Source organism: Dama dama, chromosome 18, assembly GCF_033118175.1.
Source record: "Dama dama isolate Ldn47 chromosome 18, ASM3311817v1, whole genome shotgun sequence".
Taxonomy (NCBI): Eukaryota; Metazoa; Chordata; class Mammalia; order Artiodactyla; family Cervidae; genus Dama; species Dama dama.
Window position 1 is genome coordinate 2,286,453 of NC_083698.1, and position 18,938 is coordinate 2,305,390.

The window sequence follows — 18,938 nt, forward strand, 5'->3', positions numbered from 1 at the left end:
TTAACATCTTCAATTTGCGGGAGAGGTGAGAGCTTTTTCCATCTGTAAAACAACTCAGGAAATGCACAGCAAATATTATCTAAGGACTTCATAGAGGACTTAAAGCAGAGAATGTGGGGGAAGGCCTCTCCTAGGAAGACTCAATGGGGTCTTGCTCATTTAAATAAACTGAATATTAAATTCAGTCTCCACTGAGTGGGCCCATGTATATACTTCTGGCCTGATCTGATTTTATGTTTCTTTCACAATTAACCTTTCACAAGTAACACTCACCCTTGTGAATATTAAAAAAATATTCACAACCTAAATGTTGAGAGCTATGTTTTAACTGGTGGGATTTTTTTAGGATTTCAAGTCCAGGAGACAATATCTCAAGTGACCAGAGAGAACTGGCCTGATGTAGTGAAGTGGGAAGACAGGATGTATAGGAGTTTTGCAACAAAGTGCAGGTAGTCTGAACATTTAAAGGTTATTGTGAATTAAATGAGAACCAGATATCTTGATTCAAGGAATTTAGCATTTTTCTATGTATGGGAAGGTGCAAGAGTCTAGGATCATTGAAATAATTTATTCAATATGCTCCTCAGCTATGGGGGCCAGTCCCCTGTGTTTTCACATCCTGAGTTTTCTCAGAGCTCACTTTCTAGAGTGGCTGCAGTCTGATGGCTGCTGGAGGCAGGTATTTTTTCCTTCCTAAGTTTCCTCAGGACTCACCTGTTCACATAGAGGACTTCAGAGATGCAATCACTGATAACTGTGATATCCTTCATTTATTTATTTATTGTTAGTCCTTTAATGGACCGGAACCTGGTGGTCTGGAGTCAACAATGAGAGAGTGAAAGAAGGAAAGAGGCTAATATTCCCTGGGTTACGCAGCTGGCTTTCATGCTCCAGGGAATCAGCCAGAAATAGAGAGAGAGAGAGAGAGAGAGAGAGAGAGAGAGAAAGATATGGAGACCCAAGCTCTGATGGAGCAAAGGTGTTTTAATCAACATGGTGTGGGCATATATATTGTCTTACGAGGTAGTTATTCTCAGCAAAGATAAAGATTAAAATTGCAGAGTTACAAAACATAAGGCAATTCATATTAAAGAGATAGTTGTAAACGATCACTTTTTACCATATGGTTCATAAGAAGGAAGAGGGCACTTATCACCATATTGAAAAACTAACGAAGGAGATGCCTGGGGACCAGAGGATTCCTGACAGATCCAAAATGGCACACAGGAAGCCTCCTGTTAAATGCTTCCTGAAAATTTATGGCAGGAAATATTGCATTTATCAATATCCATCTCACATTCCCCAGATTTCTATCTAGAAATTAGAGAATTCAAGTAGCTATTTTGGAGTATAACACATCTCATTTTCCTTCCATTTAGGAGCCTGTGAATATTGAGTCTAGTTAAATGTGCAACAGAAGAGGAGTGGTGGGTGTGGGCATCCTGAGGAGACTCAGCAGTGTCTTGCACATGATGGTTGCCTCAAGGGAGGCCATTATGGTTTCCTCAGGGAAAACAAGACTAATCCCTTCCGATGGAGATGGAGAGGAGTGGCAAAGATCACTGGAGTGGCATTGGGAGATTTCTTCCTTTGACAAAGAATATAACCTAGCAGGACCCCATGGGGCCTTGAGTAGGGAGAGACACACCCTCCCCCATATCCTCTGATTTAGTTCCTCTCTAAGGTACATAGATAATAGTATTTATTACTATTTGGAATGCACATTTGCATTTCAATGAACATTTCCTGAGTTGTTCCCCCACCTCCAAGGTAGTGAACTCTTTCTCCCTCAAATTTATTGAAATGAAATTGATGTAAAGAACAATACAAAAAAGATCACAATGATCCAGATAACCACAATGGTGTGATTACTCATTTTGAGCCAGGCGCCCTGGAGTGCTAAGTAAAGTAGCCCTTAGGAAGGATCACTACAAACAAAGCTGGTGGAAGTGATGGAATTACAGCTGAGTTATTCAAAATCCTCAAAGATTATGCTGTGAAAGTGCCAATATGATGCTGTGAAAGTACTCAGTATACTGGCAAATTTGGAAAACTCAGCAGTGGCCATAGGACTGGAAAAGGTCTGTTTTCATTACAGTCCCAAAGAAAAGCAATGCCAAAGAATATTCAACTACTGCACAATAACACTCATCTCACACACTAGCTATGTAATGCTCAAAATTCTCCAGGCTAAGCTTCAATGGTACATGAAACAAGAAATTCCAGATGTTCAAGGTGGTTTTAGAAAAGGCAGAGGAACCAGAGATCAAATTGCCAACGTCAGTTGGGTCATAGAAAAAGGAAGACAATATCAGAAAAATGTTTATTTCTGCTTCACTGACTATGCCAAAGCCTTTTATTGTGTGGATCGCCACAAACTGTATAATATTCTTCAAGAGATGGGAATACAAGAGAAATCTGTATGCAGATCAAGAAGCAACAATTAGAATCAGACGTGGAACAATGGACTGGTTCCAAATCTGTAAAGTAGTCCGTCAAGGCTGTGTATTGTCACCCTGCTTATGTAACTCATATGCAGAGTACATTATGAGAAACACCAGGCTGGATGAAGCACAAGTTGGAATCAAGATTGCCGGGAGAAATATCAATAACCTCAGATATGCAGATGACACCACACTTATGGCAGAAAGCAAAGAGTCTCTTCATGAAGGTGAAAGGGAAGAGTGAAAAAGCTGGCTTAAAACTCAACGTTCAAAAAATGAAGATGATAGGCATCCAGTCCCATCACTTCATGGAAAATAAATGGGGAAACAATGGAGACAGTGACAGGCTTTATTTTTGAGGGGCTCCAAAATCACTGCAGATGCTGACTGCAGTCATGAAATTAAAAGATGCTTGCTCCTTGGAAGAAAAGTGATGACAAGGCTAGACAGTATATTAAAAAGCAGAGACACTGCTTTGCACCAAAGTCCATTTAGTCAAAGCTACGGTTTTTCCATTTGTCATGTATGGATGTGAGAGTTGGACCATGAAGAAGGCTGAGTGCTGTAGAATTGATGCTTTTGAACTGCAGTGTTGGAGAAGACTTTGGAGACTCCCTTGGACTGCAAGGAGATCAAATCCATCGATCATAAAGGAAATCAACCCTGAATATTCATTGGAAGGACTGATGCTTCAGCTGAAGCTCCAATACTTTGGCCAGTTGGTGCAAAGAGCTGATTCTTTAGAAAAGGCCTTGATGCTGGAAAAGATTGAAGGCAGGAGGAGACAGGGACGTCAGAGGATGAGATGGTTGGATGGCATCACCAAGTCAATAGATGTAAATTTGAGCAAGCTCTGGGAGATGGTGAAGAACAGGGAAGCCTGGCATGCTGAAGTCCATGGGGTTGCAGAGTCAGACAGTTCTGAAGCGGCTGAACAGCAACAGCAAATTTACATAAAACATTAGTAAGTTTAAAGTGTACACATGATAAAATGTGACACACACACACACACACATATATATATACTGTGAAATGATTACTACAATAGTACTTATATTACCTCACATGATGACTATTTCTGTGTGTGTGGTGATAAGATTTAAGATCTACTCTCTTACCATTCTGAGTAGCTCTGCAGAAACAAAAATACCTTCCTTCCCAACAAATGGAAGATGTTAACTACTTGATGATCATGAGCAAGCAGCTCTAGGCCTCTTGGAGCCTAAGGACTGATAATGTTAACCCCTCTAACACCATCCTACAGCCAGAGAATTGGGCACAAGCTGATCACAGACACTGTATCCCACTTGGCTTTTATAAGCACTTTACCAAATCCTTTGGTGAGTTTGGGCTTTTTAGGAGAAGGGGACGACAGAGGATGAGATGGCTAGATGGCATCACTGACTCGATGGACATGAGTTTGAGTGAACTTCAGGAGTTGGTGATGGACAGGGAGGCCTGGTGTGCTGTGATTCATGGGGTCACAAAGAGTCAGACACAACTGAGTGACTGAACTGAACTGAACTGAACTGAATTGCAGCCCTGCAGCTACAAAAGATAAGAGTCTCCTATGATTCACAGAGAAGCTCTGAGGTCTTCTCTGTGGCCCTTGTGCTGGGAAATTGAATTCCTGAGCTCACTTTCTTCTTGCTCCACTTTGCCCAGAGACATTAGGAGCAATCAGTCAATATTTCTGTATTTGTTAAGTTTTTTTTTTTTTTTTTCCAGAAAGACTCATATGTATCAGATAGAGTCACTCAGTTCCCTGCTTCTTATAAGTGGTTGATTAGGAGAAAATGTGACTATTTTGTGTATCTGTATTGCAAGAACACATCCATGGACTATTAGAGCTCTCTTTTCTACTTGAAGAAGAATTATTAATATCTTTAAAACTACTCTGTTTGGAAGATATATTCCAAAAATTTGGAAGCTAATTCAGAAAATTCAACATTCTGTTCCTCTAGATTCACTTTCAGTATCAAGTATATGTACTTGTCAGAAAAATCCATATATATACATTTTTCTTTCTGTTTCCCTAATAATTGTTTGTATGTGAACTCTGTCCCTTGACATGGGATATTCTCACATCTTCACATAGAAAAACCTGAAGTTTATCCAGTTTTCCAACAATGTGAAGTCTATTATCTGTAATTATATAGTCTCAAGCTTAACAATTGCCTATCAATCCTGCAATGTTGACCATGAAAAGAATAATTGCAAAAAATCCCATTCTGAATAAAGAGCTGAAACCAGGGTTACCTGTGGCTGTTGAAAATACTGCTATTCCAGAAGAGAGAAAACCCTGATATCTGACAGGAGACCCAATGCCTCAGGATTGAGGCTGGGAGACTCTGGCTTTCTGGGAAGGGCACTCTGACTTTGTCTAGGTTCACAGAGTACAACCACATCACTGTTGGACCTCACAGCAAAGTATTCTGTGAGGCTATCCAGTTTTCATGCCAAGTTCTGCTTGTGTGGCTTCAACAGAAATCAACTTTCCCTAAGTCTAAACATCAGTGCCTACAGAGCTTTGTGTGTGTATGATTGTTTTTAATCTCTTAATTCATTTTCTTAAGAACTAACTGGCTTCTTATCTATTTGTTTCAGGTCAATTTCATGTGTAAATAACCAGAACTAAAGACTACTTGGAGACCTCCTTGTGTGTTCCTTTGCAGCCTCAATTTCCCAAGGATTGGATGGTTCAAAATGAGGGGAATATCAACAATGATATCCAGTTCCCTTTATGCTTCTTTTTATATTACTGACACTTTCTTTTACACTAATTCCTAATACAATGCTTCTCCAAAATACTGTAGCACCAAATTTAGCCTTTCTCACCTCAGGTGTTCGGTGCTTTCCAAGTATTGACAGCTTTGGTTTATTTAGTTTTCTCTCATTTTATGCTCAAATATAGGGGCAGCAAGGCCTGGTATTATTTGTGCAAGTGACATTCAAAGCTCAAAGTGCTTAACTGATGTCCCAAGGCAGCACAGCTGGATGTGTGGTGCCCCTGGCACAAGAATCCTGTACCTCATTCCTAATTCGGAGTCCACGTCCTCTACTGTGAAGTGTGATAACACTGTGACTTACCATCTTCAAAACTTCCTTTTAGTGGCAATATTAAGTACACACCTTGAAAATTATTCTTTGTCAAGGATAGATAGTTCAACTTCTTGAGCTGAAAAGCCATGCCATTCTCCTAGTGAAGACTCAGCTGAAGGAAATGCCACTCACAGCCCTTCTCACAGACTCCTTGTGAGTGAGTCACATCTCAAAGAATCATCACTGTTGCCATTGGCTTCCCATCATTCCAGTGTTTCTTGCCTGGAAAATCCCATGGGCAGCCAATGGGGTCACAAAAGAATCTGAGATGATTTATCAACTCAACAACAACATCATCATTTTGCATCAGAATTACTTGGAGTGGTTGTTAATGCAGGTTGCTGGGTCTCATCTCTAGAGTTGTGGAGTCACCAAGTCTAGGCTGTGCCTTCCAAAATTATCTAACACGTGCTGATAACAGAACCACACTTTGACACTCTTTGTTACCATTAGTTAATATTTTGTGTCAAGTTGACTAGACTACGGTGCCCAGTTATTTGAAAGAAATTGAAAGTCACTCAGTCGTGACCAACTCTTTGTGATCCCATTAAATTTTCCAGGCCAGAAAACTGGAGTGGGTAGCCATTCCCTTCTCCAGGGAATCTTCCCAACAGAGGGATCTAACCCAGGCTTCCTGCATTGCAGCTGGTTTCTTTACCAACTGAGCCAGCAGGGAAGCCCGGATAGTTGGTTAAACATTATTCTCAGGTGTTTCTAGGGTGAAAATGTCTCTGGATGAGATTAACATCTAAATAGGTACACTCAGTGAAACAAACCAGCCTCCCTGATGTGCCTTGCCCTCAACCAATCATTTGAAGAACAGAATAGAACATGAAGTCTGACCCTGCCCTGCATTAGAGAGAATTCCTGCTGCCTCACTACTTCAAACTATCCCAATGTCTTTTTCCTGACCTCAGACTTGGACTGAAATGACATCATCAACTCTCTTGGGTGGCTAGCTTGCTGACTTAGCTTGTAGATCTTGATATGGGTTGGCCTCCATAATCATACATATACATATGCATATATGTGTATATATATACACACATATACACATGAACATCCTATTAGTTCTGCTTCCCTAGAGAGACTGACTAATATACTGCCACTATAGGAAACTTTTCCAAGTCACAATGAATTTGGAAATGTGAGATAGGCTGATATTCAAAAGGAGGATGACAGATTAAAAAAAAAAAAAAAAAAAAAAAATGGAGCCAAGTAAGTAGCAGAGCCAAAGCTTGGAAATCCACAGGCTTTCAGTTTCTGTGCAAACATTCTTGTTTTTCCCCTATAGCTCTTGGTAATCAAAATAACGATTCACAGAATGCATTTGTCAACCCAGCTGTATTTGAGGGATTTTTTTTTTTTTTTTTTCCTCACAGAAATGAATTGCTCTCTTTAAACAAGCCCCTTCTAGCTCCCACCCTAGATTCTTTTGAAAAGCATATTGATTACATAGTATGCAGCTGCAGTGCATGGATTCTCCCACCCTTCAGCTGGGGCTGCCACTCAATCTCCTCACCACCTCCCCCTCATTGCTCACCTTCTTACTCTTTACTCTTCCTCAGCCTTTCTTTCTCCTGTTACAGGAGAAATTGCATTGTGCCATGCTATTGCTTTTCTGTCTCTTCTACTGATTTTGGACACTTAAGGGCCGAGTTGATGTTTCTTCATGTTTGTGTTCTCTGTACTTGTCCACGGAATTATACCTGACAGATTTTACATGTGCAGGGACGTGGCTGAAAAATTGCAAGAATGAATGTGGATTCAGTATCAGAGATGCCATATATACCCGATGATGCTAAACTCAGTGAATAGGTGAATAAACTAATGAATATGATTACTATTTAAATTTAAAACTTAAGCAAAGACAGTCAGGGTGATATGGTGATTCTAATCCTGAGTTTAGGTGAATATAAGTGGGAATTTAGTAAGTTACTAAACCTCTCTCAACTTCAGTGTTGTTATATATGAAATTAAGGCAATACCAGTGCTTCTCACAGAGGAATATTGTCTGTGTCAAGGGAGATAAAACACAAAATCCCTGAGACCAGAATCTAACCAGTATTTAAATATTAGCAATTATTTACTTAATTTCCAATGCCCTATAAATTGCTTTATCTGCTATAAGAAGCATCTCTCACTATTCTAATTAAGGGTTAAAAGTAACAAGACTGACTGTCAAAATTTGAGGTTATTCTGCTGAATTCAGAATAACTTGACTCCTGTGAAATGTTGGCTTAAGCTTTGCAATAGTTTAAAAATCAGATCAAACTTATACGTACATACATACATATATATATGTATATACATATATACATATGTATACACATGTAAACATATGTACATATACATACATACATATACATGTATATACATATACACATACAACTATATATATATATATATATATATATAGTTGAATATGCTTTGTTCCCTATATGAAAATATCTTCAGCCTGAGGTGGGGATGTGAGTGGAAAACCTTTGGGATGATTATAAAAGATGCAGATCAAAACATACATTACAAATGAGCTAATAAATTTTCTTAAACTTTGTCAGTTGTGAAGGCTCCTGTATGTTCCAGGTATGAAGACATTGAATAACGTTAGTCTTAGGCATCATCCTGGAAGGCTTCCCCTTGGCAGCTCTGCATCATCAAATCACTGGACATGTGATAAGGAGTGATGGCCTCAGCAGAGCATGTAACTTCATCTTCTATGCACCCTGGTTTCCATCTGGTGGATTAGGAGCCATCTAATTAATTTCAACCTTCCCATATGGCATAATACTTGCCAGGAAGATGTTCCATGATGTAGAATTTCTAATGACTTCAGATATCCCATAGAAACCCTGATACAGCTTATCAGTCTGTTAATCACACATTAAAGATTTCTAAGTATCATTAAGGATGTTTAAGAGGCTGCTTTTTTTTGTTTGTTTTTTGTTGCTTTAAGTTCAGAGAAACAATGATTTTATAAATAAGAAACAGTTCCTCAGGAGGAAAATGTTTATGTTTAAAGTTGATATCTAATGGTAGATTTTAGACATGGAATGGCAGAATCTGACTCTTGAAACAGATAATGCAATTTTTATGAATCTTGGGATACACATTCTAATTTTCAGTTTCTCACTAGGCACTGAGAAACTTAGGAACAACTTACTAAGTACATTCTACACTGTGTCCACCAGAAGTGCCATTACTTTATGCTCCTTAAGGCCTGTTCTCAACTCAAGGAGCTCTGTATTGTCATTTAAACATTTGAACATAGGCCTTTATTTGCTTATCATAAAAATAAACCAAAATTGAAAGTAACCAAAACTCTTCTATGGCAATGCTTTTACCACTGTTAATACTATTTTAAAAACTGTAGGAAATGCAGTTTAATTTACTCCAAGGTGTGGCCTCTCTGAACTCTGGAAATCCACATGCTCCATGATCTTTATGCCTTGAACACTCCACTGAATATTCAATACCCAAGTTCTAACCTACCAATTCCAATTCATCCACCAGGCCTCAGTTTAGATTCTTCCATATGACCACAGAGAGTCTTACTTCACTCTCAAGTGTTAGGTATTTTCCTACATCATCTACATTTCTCTGTATCCCACTCTGTTTTTGTTTTAATTTATTTATTTATTTTAATTGGAGGCTAATTACTTCACAATATTGTGTTGGTTTTTCCATACATTGACTTGAATCAGCCATGGGTGTACATGTGTCCCTCATCCTGAATCCCCCTCCCCCCCACTCTATCCCTCTGGGTTGTCCCAGTGCACTGACTTTGAGTGCCATTTTGTGCATCAAATTTGGATTGGTCATCTATTTCACATATGGTAATATACATGATTAAATGTTATTCTCTCAAGTCATCCTGCCCTCACCTTCTTCCACAGAGTCCAAAAGGCTGTTCTTTATATCTGTGTCTCTTTTGCTGTCTTGCGTATAGGGTCATCATTACCATCTTTCTAAATTCCATGTATATGTGTTAATATACTGTATTGGTGTTTTTTCTTTCTGACTTAATTCACTCTGTATAATAGGCTCCAGTTTCATCCACCTAATTAGAATTAACTCAAATATGTTCTTTTTGATAGTTGAGTAATATTTCATTGTGTATATGTACCACAGCTTTCTTATCCATTCATCTGCCGATGGACATCTAGGTTGCTTCTATGTCCTGGCTATTGTAAACAGTGCTGCAATGAACATTGGGGTACCCGTGTCTCTTTCAATTCTGGTTTCCTCAGTGTATATGCCCAGCAGTGGGATTGCTGGGTCGTATGGCAGTTCTATTTCCAGTTTTTTTAAGGAATCTCTATGCTATCCTCCATAGGGACTGTACTAGTTTGCATTCCCCAAAACAGTGTGTTTTGGGAATGAATGTTCCCTTCTACCCACACCATCTCCAGCATCTATTGTTAGTAGAGTTTTTGATAGCAGCCATTCTGATGAGCATGAAATGGTATCTCATTGAGGTTTTGATTTGCATTTCTCTGATAATGAGTGATGAACATCTTTTCATGTGTTTCTTAGCCATCTGTATGACTTCTTTGCAGAAATGTCTGTTTAGTTCTTTGGCCCATTTTTTGATTGGGTCATTCATTTTTCCGGTATTAAGCTGCATGAATTGCTTGTATAATTTTTAGATTAATTCTTTGTCAGTTTCTTAATTTGCTATTATTCTCTCCCATTCTGAAGGCTTTTCACCTTACTTATAGTTTCCTTCAGGTGCAAAAGTTTTTAAATGTAATAAGATTTGTTTATTTTTGCTTTTATTTCCATTACTCTGGGAGATGGGTCAGTCATAGAGGATCTTGCTGTGGTTTATGTCAGAGAATGTTCCGTCTATGTTTTTCTCACAGAGTTTTATAGTTTCTGGTCTTATGTTTAGATATTTAATCCATTTTGAGTTTATTTTTGTGCATGGTGTTAGAAAGTGTTCTAGTTTCATTCTTTTACATGTTGTTGACCAGTTTTCCCAGCACCAATTGTTAAAGACATCGTCTTTTCTCCAACGTATATTTTTGCCACATTTGTCAAAGATAAGGTATCCATAGGTGCATGGATTCATCTCTGGGCTTTCTATTTTTTTCCGTTGATCTATATTTCTGTCTCCGCACTATACTGTCTTGATGACTGTGGCTTTGCAGTATAGTCTGAAATCAGGCAGGTTGATTTCTCCAGTATCAATCTTCTTCCTCAAGATTGCTTTGGCTATTTGATGGTTTTTTGTGTATTTCCATACAAATTGTGAGATTGTTTGTTCTAGTTCTGTGAAAAATACCATTGGTAGCTTGATAGGGATTGCATTTAATCTATAGGTTGCTTTGGGTAATATGCTCATTTTTGCTATACTGATTCTTTCAATCATCGAACATGGTATATTTCTCCATCTATTTGTGTCATTTTTTATTTCCTTCATCAGTGTTTTTAATGTTTCCTACATATAGGTCTTTTGTTTCTTTAGGTAAATGTATTTCTAGGTTTTTTTATTCTTTTCGTTGCAATGATGAATAGGATTGTTTCCTTAATATCTCTTTCTGTTTTCTCATTGTTTGTGTATAGGCATGCAAGGGAGTTCTGTTTCTTAATTTTATATGCTGCAACCTTGCTACATTCATTGATCAGCTCTAGTAACTTTCTGGAAGTTTCTTTAGGGTTTTCTATGCAGAGGATCATGCCATCTGCAAATAGGGATAGTTTTACTTCTTTTTCAATCTGGATTCCTTTTATTTCTTTTTCTTCTCTGATTGCTATGGCTAAAATTTCCAAAACTATGTTGTTGAATAATAATAGTGAAAGTGGGCACCCTTGTATTGTTTATGACTTTAGAGAAAATGCTTTCAATTTTTCACCATTGAGGATAACGTTTGCTATGGGTTTTTAATATATGGCTTTTATTATGCTGAGGTATGTTCCTTCTATGCCTGACTTCTGGAGAATTTTATCATAAATTGGTGTTAAATTTTGTCAAAGGCTTTCTCTGAATCTATTGAGATAATCATATGGTTTTTATCTTTAAATTTTTTTAAATATAGTGCATCACATTGACTGACTTGTGAATATTGAAGAATCCTTGCATCTCTGGGGTAAACCCCACTTGGTCATGATGCATGATCTTTTTAATATGTTTTTGGATTCTGTTTGCTAGAATTGTGTTGAGAATTTTTGCATCTATGTTCATCAATGATATTGGCCTTAGTTTTCTTTCATTGTGGCATCTTTGTTTGGTTTTGGTGTTAGGGTGATGGTGGCCTCATAGAATGAGTTTGGAAGTTTATCTTCCTGTGCAGTTATCTGGAATAGCTTGAGCAGGATAGGTATTAGCTCTTCTCCAAATTTTTGGTAAAATTCACCTGTGAAGCCATCTGGTCCTGGGTTTTTATTTGTTGGGAGATTTTTATTTTCAGTTTCAATTTCCATGCTTGTGATGGGTCTGTTAAGATTTTCTATTTCTTCCTAATTCAATTTTGGAAGGTTACATTTTTTAAAGAATTCTTCCATTTCTTCCAAGTTGCCCATTTTTTTTGGCATATAGCTGCTGATAGTCTCTTATGATCCTTTTGTATTTCTGTATTGTCTGTTGGGATTTCTCCATTTTATTTCTAATTTCATTGATTTGATTCTTCTCCTTTTTTTCCCTTGATGAGTCTGGCTAATGGTTTGTCTATTTTATTTATCTTCTCAAAAAAACAGCTTTTAGTTTTGTTGATTTTTTGCTGTGGTCTCCTATGTTTCTTTTTCATTGATTTCTACTCTGATTTTTATGATTTCTTTTCTTCTACTAACTTTGGGTTTCTTCATTTCTTCTTTTTCTAGTTGACTTAGCTGTAAAGTTAGGTTATTTATTTGATGTTTCTCTTATTTCTTGAGGTAAGCTTGTATTGCTATGAACCTTCCTCTTAGCACTGCTTTTACTGAATCCCATAGGTTTTGAGTTGTTGTGTTTTCATTTTCACTTGTTTCTGTGCATATTTTGATTTCCTTCATGATCTGTTATTATTCAGAAGTGTGTTTTTAAGCCTCCATATGTTTGTATTTTTAATAGTTTTCTTTCCTCTAGTTGACATCTTATCTTACCACACTGTGATCGGAAAAGATGTTTGAAATGATTTCCTTTTTTCTTTTTTTTTTCTTTTTAATTTACCAAGGCTAGTTTTATGGCCCAGGATGTGATTTATCCTGGAGAATGTTCCACGTGCACTTGAGAAAAGGTAATATTCATTGTTATGGAGAGCAAGTCAATTCCTAATCAGATTGATAAGAAGTCTCAGGGTCCCCAAGGAGAGATAGATCTGAGACTCTTGAGGAGGAGATAGGGTCTGGGGTTCTCAAGGAGGAGGAAGGGTCAAACCTTTTTGTTTCCTTTTTTTTTTTTTCCCCCATGTTCCTTAGGATTATATAACAATAATTTATCCTGCTTGAGGACAGTTTCTGCAAAAAACCTTCTGGCTAATCCTGTTATCTTAAAATGTAAATTATGGGAGTGGGTCTAGTAAGGTCTTTACAATCTCCAGACATTCTTTTGATTCACTGTAATAACTAATTTACAGAGAAGACAATGGCACCCCACTCCAGTACTCTTACCTGGAAAATCCCATGGACATAGGAGCCTGGTAGGCTGTAGTTCATGGGGTTGCAAAGAGTCGGACACGACTGAACGACTTCACTTTCACTTGTCACTTTCATGCATTGGGGAAGGAAATGGCAACCCACTCCAATGTTCTTGCCTGGAGAATCCCAGGGATGGCAGAGCCTAGTGGGCTGCCATCTATGGGGTTGCACAGAGTCAGACACGACTGAAATGACTTAGCAGCAGCAATAACTAATTAAAGGTATACAACTCCATTGCTAACACTAGTAAGGGGGCACTATTTCTGCCCCCTTCTAATGTCTATGTCAGAACCTTTCTCTATCTCTATTATACGTTAATAAATCTTTATTAAACAAAAGCTCTGAGCGATCAAGCCTTGTCTCTGGTCCCAGATTGAATTCTTCTCCTCTGGCGGTCAAGAATCCTGCCGTCTTCTGTGGTTCAGCAGCAACCTTTCAATGGGATGAAATGTCCTATGGATTTCAATTAGATCTAACCGGTCCATTGCATCATTTAAATCTTGTGTTTCCTTGCTAATTTTCTATTTGGTTGATCTATCCATAGGTGTGAGTGGGGTATTAAAGTCTCCCACTATTATTGTGTGACTGCTAACTTCCTATTTTATACTTGTTAACATTTGCCTTACTTATTGAAGTGCTCCTATGTTGGGTGCATATATATTTATAATTGTTGTATCTTCTTCTTGGATTGATCTTTTGATCATTATATAGTGTTGTTCATTGTCTCTTTTCAGTCTTTATATCAAAGTCTATTTTATCTGAGTGAGAGTATTGCTACTCCTGCTTTCTTTTGGTCTCCATTTGCATGAAATATCTTTTTCCAGGCCTCCACTTTCAGCTGGTTTGGAGTGGGTCTCTTTTAGAGACCCACATATATAGGGGTCTTTAAACAAACTTGTTTTCATCTACAACTAGCTGGGAAGCTCCCAGAGTACAGCCCATATCTCAGTGACTGCTGTGGTCTCAGATTGAGTGGTGTGTCTCCAAACAGTAAATGTTTCAATAAGTATTTGTTAAGTGACTGAGTAAATGTCTGATAAACATTTTAGAGAATATATACCATGTTAAACACCATGTTCAATAACAAGATGTTTGAAAGTGATACCAGATAAGTGACAAGAGTTACCTCAACCCCAGTTGGCTTGTTTAGTCTCTGAGTCATGTCTGACTCTTGTGACCCCATTCCAGACTTCTCTGTCCATGGGATTTCCCAGGCAAGAATATGGGAGTGGGTTTCCACTTCTTTCTCCAGGGGATCTTTCCAACAGAGGGATCAAACCTGGAACTCCCACATTGCAGGCAAACTCTTTACCATCTGAGACACCTATACACCCAAAGCTTATTCATCTTACAACTAGAAGTGTAGCATTTGTCTAGCATGGTTTCATTTCCCCAATTCCCAGCCCCTGGTAACCACTATTATACCCTTCTGTTCAAGAGTTCAGCTTTTTTAGCTTCCACATACAAGTGACATCATGAAGTGTTCATCCTTCTCTGACATTCCACTTACAATAATGCCCTCAAGTTTCATCCATGTTGCTGCAAATGGCAGTTTCCTTCTTTTTATGGTTGAATAACATTCTATTATATATACACATATATATGTGTACATATACACATACATATATATAGGCTATCATACATTCTATTTTATAAATATACATATATATAGGCTAGTACATATTCTATTATATATATATATTTGTTATACATTCTGTTGTATATATATATACATATATATATTTCTGATAATTTTATTTCTGTTTCCTTAATTTTGTTTCAATGTTTCTATTTTTCTTTTAATTTCTCTTTCATCATCTATCTCTCTACCTTATTATCTCTGATTATTGTAATGCTTATATTTTTGAGTCAATTATAAAAACCAGGTAACTTCAGTTTTGACCATAGTCTTTGTCGCCAAAATCATGTTTTTGAAATTGAAAATATAGAAACTTCTCCCTAGGATTCCATTGCTTCAATGTCACAAATCATCAGATATTGGCACCCCTAGCTGTTCCCTTTAGCCATGGTGTAGTGATCTTGCAGGACTTCACTCACACCCAGCTCACTTATAGGGTGGGGTTCCGTGTTGAATGGGTATCCCAGGAAGACTGTAAGTGACCACTTCATGTCAATGTCCCATTCGTAAAACAAGGAAGTCACTCTAAGAGAAATATTCCACTCTCCTCACCTATGGAGCCACGTGTACAGAGGCCTTCCTTAGTGGAAGAAAGGCCATACGAGCAGAGAGCTCCATAGGTACCCTGTCTTTATTTAAGACGGATTATGGAGAATTTCAGTTCTAGGAGTGCTGTACCAAACAGTGAAGATTTAGGTGATAAAAATTAAGGAGACAGGAGAGAACAAGATGGCAGAGGAGTAGGTGGATGTGGATACATCTCTCTACACAGATACATCAGGAACATGCCTTCAGACACAGAGGTGCATGCAGAACACCAGCTGAGAGTGGACAGAAATACCTGACCAGCAGAAAAGAATATTTAGAACCAGGCAAAACTCAGTAGGATGAAGGAACTAGGGGGAAATGCAGGAGTGTTAGGACCTGCCCTCAGCAGATGGGGGAACTGAAGCAGGGGTACAATCCCCACATTGAAGCAATTGTCTTTGTCAGAGGAGAAACGTTTAATGCTGAGAATGAAACAGCTGATCTGTATCAGTCTAGATGGAATGAGAATCAAACAGTCCTTGTTGCAGCCATACAAACTACAGACAGGAACATGGGTCTTATGGAATGGGCAGCAGCTAGGAGCTGGAGTTTAGGGATCATGGAGCAATCCAAGTGTGAGGGCTATTGTTGTCTGTGGAGAGACGGATCGAGGGGATGCGCGGGAGGAGATTGTGGTGGGAAATGCCTGTGGAGGAAAGCCAGGCCAGCCATGGAAGCAAGATGACACTGCTGAGTCAAGCATAGGGGTGGAGCCATCACCATAGCCTCTCTCTCCCCACACGCCAGCATCGGCAGCTGAACAATAAAGAGGCTGACGCATCAAATGCCTTGTGCTCTGAGCTACAGAGTAGGACCCCACCCAGGGTGCTCCTCTAAGTGCCTGACACACCAATCTACAGAGGAAGACTCCAGCCAGGGGCCCCCTCTATGTGACTGATGCATGGAAAGACAGAGAAGGACCCCAAGCAAGGGAGCCCTGTAAGTGCCTGATTGGGAGGATCTATGAAGAAAGACTAGCCAAAGAGGTCTTCTGATCGCCAGCACAGCAGAGGCAGTTGTGTCTCTGCACACTTGGCGCCACCAGGTTACCTGCAAGTCAAGCAGCTGTGCCACCTCCATGCTCAACTCTCACTGAGGCAGAGCTGCCAAAAGCAAAAAAAAAAAAAAAAAAAAAAAAAGCCTTGCAGAGTCACTTTGGTCAAGTCCAACTCTTTGAGACCCTGTCAACTGTGGCCTGCCAGGCTTCTCTGTCTGGGGGATTCTCCAGGCAAGAATACTGGAGCCTATTGGTCAGTACTGGTGGCCATGCCCTTCTAGAGCACTGTATTTCCTGCTGCCCTAGCTGCCAACCCCCCTGAGTACCTGGTGCTGCCAGAACCTCTACGACCCATGCAGCTGCACCACCTCCACACCTGGTCCTCACAGGGGCAAACCCAAATCTTCCAGGCAGCGTCAGGAGCAAACCCCATATGGATGATCCATATGCAGAGGTGGCAATAAAACCAAAATTGAAACCCAGGGGTGGTGTAGCTAAGAAAGAAAATCCAAAACCTTCCCACTAGGTGTAGAAGCTGCAGATTAAATCCACACTATCAACTAAGCAGACTCTGGGTCTATGGAATGTATGAAAGAACACTGAGTTCCCGCAAAAGAAAATGCACTAATGCTGATGGCTGTGGGCATTGGAGGCAAGAACACACAGGAGCAGGACCAGATTAGAATCTGAGCTGCCCCCACAGCGGGTCCAGACATCAGCATAGTTTTGGAAGGCATCTTAGGAAGGTGAGGTGGACTGTGACTCTCAGCGAGGGAAAGGACTCTGACAGTAGTGACTCAAGAAAGGCATTTATTATTCTCATGCTTTGACTTGTTCTGTAGATTCTTCTGGATTTTTTTCCCCCCAACTCTATTGTAGTTGTTAATTTTATTGGCACTATGAAATCTAATTAAGCTTTTTTTTTTTTTTTCTCAGTCACATTTTTTATTGTTGTTATAAACCTCTGCTTCTATGTTGGGCTTTTGCAGTTCTGTGAAGTTTTCCTTTTTTTTTTTTTTTTCTTTCTTCTTCCCTTTTTTATTCTTTTCTCTTTTTTTATAATTTTATTTTTTGATTTTTAAACCTATTTTTTTCTAGATTTATTTATGTATTTGTTTTCCTCTCCTACTATTCTTCTCCCTTTGCAGTTAATCTTTAATGTATAGAAATCTTCTTCATCCACCTCTATTTAACTTTGCATATCTATTCTTTCTTTTTTCTTTCTTTCTTTCCATTGTCTCAACATATTTTTTTTTTGTTTGTTTGTTTCATTGTTTTATTCCCCACTTGGCACCTTGCTTTAGCTTTGTTTTCCAGTTTGTGCTTTAGTTAGTTTTGTTCTTAACTGATAAATATCATTTTTTTTATTTCTTCTGTTTGCCAGGTCAATCTACTGTATTCTATTTTTGTTGGACTGTTTTGACTTTGTTGTAGGTACATATGTGTATATTCAATTATTTTAATTATTATTTTCCTGATATTGTAACTTCCACTTGCCTGGGGTTCATCTTTGGTTTCTCGTATTAGGGTATTTGTTTTAATCTCAATGCCATAACAAACTACTTGTGGAATCTTCATTTCTGACCAGAGATCAAGCCCTGAGCATTTGGTGTGGAAGCCTTAACTCCAAGACCCTAGACTGCCAGAGAACTAACCCTAGGAAGTATCAAATAGTGAGAACTCACACAAAGGAAACCATTTGAAGACAAGATCTAGCATCACCACCCACCAGTGCAGCATGTCTCATCTAAACAACAAACAAAACAAAAATACAGACACAAGTAACAGCAGACAGGATTACCACCTCAGTCAGCCTTTCCCTTCAGAGGAAAAACAAATAAAGAAATCTTAGCACAAATCTCACCCTATACAAAGCTTACACAAACCACTGGACCAACCTTAGGGTGGCAGAAACCAAAAGGAAGAAATACTTCAACTTTAAATCTGGGAAAGGTAGACCTCAAGCACACACAAAATATAATGCAAAGGCAGGGAAATACTAAACAGACAAAAGAACAAACTAGAAACACAGAAGTCCAAATAAATGAAGAGGAAATAGGCAAACTACCTGAAAAGGAATTCAGAATAATGATAGTAAAGATGATCAAAAACCTTGAAAACAAAATGGAGAAAGTGAAAGAATGAGTTAACAAATACATAGAAGAATTAAAGAATAAACATACAAACAACACAATTACTAAAAGTAAAAATACTCTAGAAGGAATCAACAGCAGAATATCTGCAGTAGAAGAACAAGTCAGTGAGCTGGAAAATAAAATTGTGGAGAAAACTTCTGAAGAGCAAAATAAACTAAAAAGAATGAAAAGAACTGAGGACAGTCTCAGAGACATCTGGGACAATATCAAACACACAGACATTTGAGTTACAGGCATCCCAGAAGAAGAAGAGAAAAAGAAAGGTTATGAGAAAATTTTTTGAAGAGATTATAGTTGAACATGTCTGCAGTATGTAAAAGAAAATAGTCAACCAAGTCCAAGAGGCATAAAGAGTCCCATACAGGATTAACCCAAGGAGAAACACACCAATATAC